The following is a 6,000-nucleotide window of genomic DNA, read 5'->3' as shown; positions in this document are numbered from 1 at the left end:
GAGTTAGAGGTTACATACGTCGCATCACTCATCACAACCTTTTACCCTACCGTGGAACACTTTCGCAACATACAAAATTAAACTTTGTGTCATAACTACTTAGTGTCTATTTTTGTGTAGCGTGACATTCAAGTAAAATATTTTTCTGCTGTTGGATACTCAACTTTATGCAATTATTATGAAGTTAATTTTTGTCTGGCCATTATTTTGTAAAGGTACAAGAACTGAGAATTCTCCGGATCTATAACTGCTATAGATATTGGAAGGTTATGTAAATTATAGATAGGATAGATTAGACTAACAAATAAGTTATAATAATTATGAGAGAGGTGGAAATAATTATGTAGGTAATAAGAATTTTTCGGTGCTGCGATTAGCCTATGATTCTTTGGATTCTTCGGTTCAGGGTTCAACATGGGACAGTGCTCAGAATCCTTAATTACAGCTGCTGTAGGACATACAGAAGTTGAGCAGGGAGATCAACATAAAGATAAGAGAAAAGTACTTTAAATGTCTTTGTCATTTCTTATAGGAAATCCAGGGTCACAAGATCTGCTTGATTTCTGCCACATTACGATCGCGGCACCTGAACGACGTTCTCGTATCTATAGAATGCAAACATAATCATTTCAATAGAAATAAAAATTAATAGTTCAACATCATATAAATTGTACACTCTGTGTGTGAAATATCTGTGTCAAACATACAAAGGCAAATAAATACTCGCAATGTTTGCATGTAAATGATTCTAATATCCGCTCTATTTAGTAACTCTCTCAGCCCGGAGCCGACGTGTTGGTCTGTAATTGAATAAGGAGTGCCAAAATTGACTCAAATGTGGCCCGGAGTTTGCGGGCGGGTGGCTTGCTCGCAAACATATTATTGTTTGATGGACCGGATCTGACCCTTTAACGTTATTAGGTGAGTCCTAATTGTGAGATTTGTTGTTCTGAAACATAGAGCTATAACCCGTCACGCTGCTCTGAGTGAATTATTTTGAATGAAACTTGGCTGTTGATGAGTAACTTTATTTTAATTTTTGCCGGAGCAAGCCCGTCAACCCGCATCGAAGCAGCGTGGTGGGCCTCAGCTCCATACTTTCTTCTCCTATAAAGTGGTAGGGCCGTTAAAATAGGCTGACAATGAACATCGTTATGTCAACGAAATTGGACAACGTCAAGGGCCAATGTTTTTTTGTTTTTACGATCATCTCACGTGATTCATCATTATCAACCCATATTTAGCTCACTTCTGAGCACGGGTCTCCTCTCAGAATGAGAGGAGTTAGGCCTTAGTCCACCACGCTGGTCCAATGCGGTATGCAGGTTTCCTCTCGATATGTTTCTTTCACCGTTTGAGACACGTGATATTTAATTTCTTAAAATGCACACAATTGAAAAGGTGGAGGTGCGTGCCCCGGACCGAATTCGAACTTACGCCCTCCGGTATCTTAGGCAGAGGTCATATCTACTGGGCTATAGACTCAATTCACATGATTAAAACAAAATTGACGGTTTTTCGTTAAAATATCCCTACGATTTGTTAGTATTATTTTTATACTACTGCCACTTTACATAAAAAGGCGACAATATAATTTCGTTTTCAAACAAAATAAGAAAAAGCCTCTCCTCTAAGAAGAGAGAGGCCTTAGCCATGTGGCTCGACGATTCTCTTTCCATAAACGCTAACGTTTCGAAAACTAACAAAATGTATGGGAATGACTGATCCGATCGACAACATGATTGACCTGTCGATAGAGAATTTCATTCACTCACATTTTTAATTTTTCGAAGCGTTATTAGAAAGAGAATCGACGTGCCACATAGCTACAGGCTCTGGCTTTTTAGAGGTCAAGTTAAAAAGGCAGATAATGATGATGAAAAAATTTACTCCAACAGACATACCTATACAAAATTTATGCTAATGATCATTAATACTAACTCAGCCTAAATTATATTTCCCAGTTTTAAGCCCATAAAATCTGACGCGCATTCTTAGAAAGTAACATAAATCAATGTTTATTTTTTAGTTGTTTACGGCAACATATTACTTTGTGACGTAAAATAAATTAGAACGCGCTAATTAAGCGCTTCGAAAAATATGATTTATCGTTGTAAATAATACGTTTGACTGGCTAATTTATGTTTTCATTTCATTGTTTTTATTCCGCAGGCGTTCGTCGGTCGTATTGCTAATAAATGGAGATTTTACACCAAAGGCTTTAAATAATCCGCACTAAATGGTAAAACAGTAATTAGGAAGATTTTTTTTATTCTTTACAAGTTAGCCCTTGACTACAATCTCACCTGATGGTAACTTGTTAGGAGTAGGATGAAATCCACACCCCTTTCAGTTTCTACAGTACCTTTTTGTCAGTAGGCCTAGCCACGGCCAAAGCATCCCAAGCCAGGGCCAAAGAACTGGGCCAATTAAGAAAACCTCAATTGGTCCAGCCGGGGGTCGAACCCAGGACCTCCGTCTTGAAAGTCCACTGCGCATAACACTGCGCCACGGAGGCCGCCAAAAAACGCCACGCTGCATAAGACTTAGACCCAATGCGGATTGGCAGACTTAGACACTAAAGAATTAAGAAAATTCTTAGGTATGCAGGTTTCCTCACGATGTTTTTCCTTCACCGTACAACTGAAAAGTTTGAGGTGCATACCCACAAATGCAAATAATAATACATGTTATTGTTCTATAACACGTTCTACGGATTACACCTCAAGGCATTACGAAAGTTCAAGCCAAAGAAGAAAAGCAAAGTTATTAAGATACACAAAACCCGCGAACGTCACATAAAAATTAAATCCGTCCAGATTTACGATCGAAAACTTTGAAATATAATAACATCCGAGTTCAAGTTACATCGTATGCAATAAATTTATGTTTATAAGCCTTTTGAAATCCCGCGGCCAAAACGATAATTTGATATTTTACTGAGATGATTTATTAGCCATAATCCATGCAGTTGTAGGTATAAGCGTGTCTTGTCGTATTTAAGGAATTAAAGGGCAAGTTTACGGCACTAATAAAGAAATGATTTAAAAACGCAATTCTGAGAAAATACGGACTGTTTTTGACAAACATCATAGCTCAGTTGCTAAATGTTGAAACTGGTAATGATGGAAAATATTTTATGTTTATTTGTAAAGTAGGTAAATCGAAGACATAAAGTACACTACCCTTGGCTTAGCGATATCAACTGGCTTGTCAGCGGAAGTTTCTTATTTAGAAGCGTTTTTAACTACTCATTAACCTATATTCAGCTCACTGCTGAGCTCGAATCTCCTCCCAAAATGAGAGAGTTCAGGCCAATAATCCACCACGCTGGCCCAATGCGGATTTGGCAGACTTCACACACGCAGAGAATTAAGAAAATTCTCTGTTAAGCAGGTTTCCTCACGATGTTTTTCCTTCATCGTTTAAGAGACGTGATTTTAATTTCTTAGAATGCACACAACTGAAAAGTTGGAGATGCATACCCATTCGATTCGAAGTCACACGCTCCGGGATCGGAGGCAGAGGAAGCGTTTCACTGGGAGACAAAAACTATCTTTCCCTACACTTCATTGATCATCACAATATCGAATGTGGCGGAAATTGCTCTAACCTGGGGTTGACTACGACTACGAACCAATGAAATAGGTTAGATACAATACAGTGAGAGATTCTATATGCAACGGTTAAGAAATAACTTTGCAACAAATGAGATTTCGGAAATATGGGACACGTACAACCCATCGCCAACGCTCGTTTAGTGACGTTCACGTATTGCATCGATTTTGTCAAAAATGCACTTTATTAAGTCCCACTGCAGTGAAGTGCATTTTACTGAACACGGCATAGTGTCGCCAATACCATTGATATATGAGGAAGCATCTGTTTGTTTGTAGTGGACGAATGCTGCCAATGGGTCAAAATTTTCGTGGACCGAACTCAATTTCGCTACGAAACGAACGAAACGACAAAAAATGGCCCCCAACAAGCGAACCGGTGATTTGTGGGACGCATCCATTGTAGTGACAAGCTTGTTCGACGCCGGTCGGTGCACACTGGCTGATTTTGTATTCGTTCGCTCCTCCAATACGCATGCACGTAAACGTATATTATTATGTCATCATCATCATTACCAATTCATGTTTGGCTTACTGTTGAGCACGAGACTCCTCTCAAAACGAGAATGATTAGGCGAATAGTCTACATACACAATATGCAATGACAAACTTCACACAAGTTAGAAAAATAAGGAAATTCTCAGTTATGCAGGTTTCCTCAAGGTTAATTTCTTAAAATGCATATAACTGAAAATGTATGCATGAAAATGTAATGTGTTATGCACACAAATTTATTGGAGAATTTAAAAATATAAAAAATAGATATTCCCACACCATAAAAGTTGAGCAAAAGCAGCGTAAATAAATATGTATATCACATTTTATGATGCTATTTTGTGATTAATTTTGGGTAATAGTTTGATTAGTTCTGTAATTTTATTTTCAACAACTTTTTACGTTGTTTTTTTTTTCAAAATAACGCATGTGCGTGTCAATAGGCCAGTATAACGTTACAGTTTTATTTATTGCGACTAGTAGCGTGAACTAGTAGGTAGCACATGACTTGTTAAATTCCCGTCGACCGGATTCGATTGACGTTGATTGAGTTATCCATTTTGCCGTGATGCTGGTTTAAATTTTTAATTACTCAGTGTATTTTTGTTTACAGTTCAGGATTGATTTCGAACTTCAAAATGAGATGTCTCGTTTTCAATTTGCGCACGTTTCGGAAATGTATTGCTGCGGCAAATTAAACAAAACTCTTACATAACAAAAAAAAATAGTATATCTCGTATAAATAAATTCTTAATAATTCGTTGAATTATTATTTTAACTTTGCGTAACGTATTGATCTTTTATAATCAACAGAACATTGATATTCTGTTGAAAACATTATATGTAACGTCATACTAGAGATTATTTTAAATTTAGAAGTTTACGGTTAGCTTTAGAGGCCGGACTGAATACCTGGATGTTATGGGTTTGATCCCCGTCCATTGGATTCTAACATTATTTTTACGGCAAATTAAAGGGTATACTTAGCCACATTTTAAACATGACTAATGTTGTTTGAACAAAATAATTAATACTACTAAAAGCAAGTCAGTTTTGTTACAAAAGAGCTCATCTGCAAAGAACTAAATTCCGTGCCGCCGATTATTAGTAAACCGGTAGGTACAGAGTAATAACTTAAATAAACAAAGTAATAACAAAAGCGAAAAGCTTCGAACAACATTTCGTGAAGGTTTTGCTCGGCAGTTGAGGTCTTCTAGAGGGCGCGTATTTTGAGGAGGTTCATGACTGGAGCAACTGCTTGGATAGGTTTCGCAACATGAAGACCGGATTATCTAATGATAATCCGGTGTTCATGTTGCGGTCTTCATTAATAATTTTTTTATAACATTTTTTAGGCAGATATTATATTTGCCTAAAATGAAAAGACATTGAGAACAATAATTAAGTATTTAAATCAATTAAATAAATCACCTAATGTAGACCGAGCCCCTAATTTATTTTTGGTCCTTTGGCCGCCGCGAGGCTTAGTTAAAAGTATAATTGGTTTCAAGTGCTGCCTTAAGTAATACACGGACAGTGTTTTTGTAGCATCCACTGTTAAACAATAGCTGGGTGCAACAGGAAAAAATTGTTTACTAAATTGCTTAAGATAGTTAGGGGAAGTGGGAAGTGACAGCTAATTAGTTATCACTATATTGATGTTTTTTTGTATTTGATACATTTTAGTACTGCGACAAGTTCTACATTAGAACAGGTATCAGAAGCTGTTCTTGTAGAATCATACCAATTTGGGAGGGTAGGGAGAAAAACATGAGCAGAGAAGGGAAATGTTAACTTAACTTAATCCTACACCCGTGGTCACAAGTACCAGGCTCTGCTCGGAGTTTTTCTCTCTGCCGCACAATCACCCATATTCGGCACACTGCTG

General features: G+C 37.3%; 1 long non-coding RNA gene across 1 annotated transcript in view; it reads left to right on the top strand.

The window, feature by feature from the left end:
• The first annotated feature begins 830 nt into the window (after positions 1 to 830).
• LOC128198651 (uncharacterized) overlaps positions 831 to 6,000 on the top strand; it is a 72,520-nt gene continuing 67,350 nt past the window's right edge. Inside the window, exon 1 of the long non-coding RNA XR_008251376.1 lies at positions 831 to 921. This is a non-coding gene — a long non-coding RNA (uncharacterized LOC128198651). The remainder of the gene's footprint in view (positions 922 to 6,000) is intronic.

This window comes from Bicyclus anynana, chromosome 13, assembly GCF_947172395.1.
Source record: "Bicyclus anynana chromosome 13, ilBicAnyn1.1, whole genome shotgun sequence".
Taxonomy (NCBI): Eukaryota; Metazoa; Arthropoda; class Insecta; order Lepidoptera; family Nymphalidae; genus Bicyclus; species Bicyclus anynana.
Note: the sequence above shows the minus strand (reverse complement) of the source record. Positions and strands in the feature narration are given on the sequence as shown.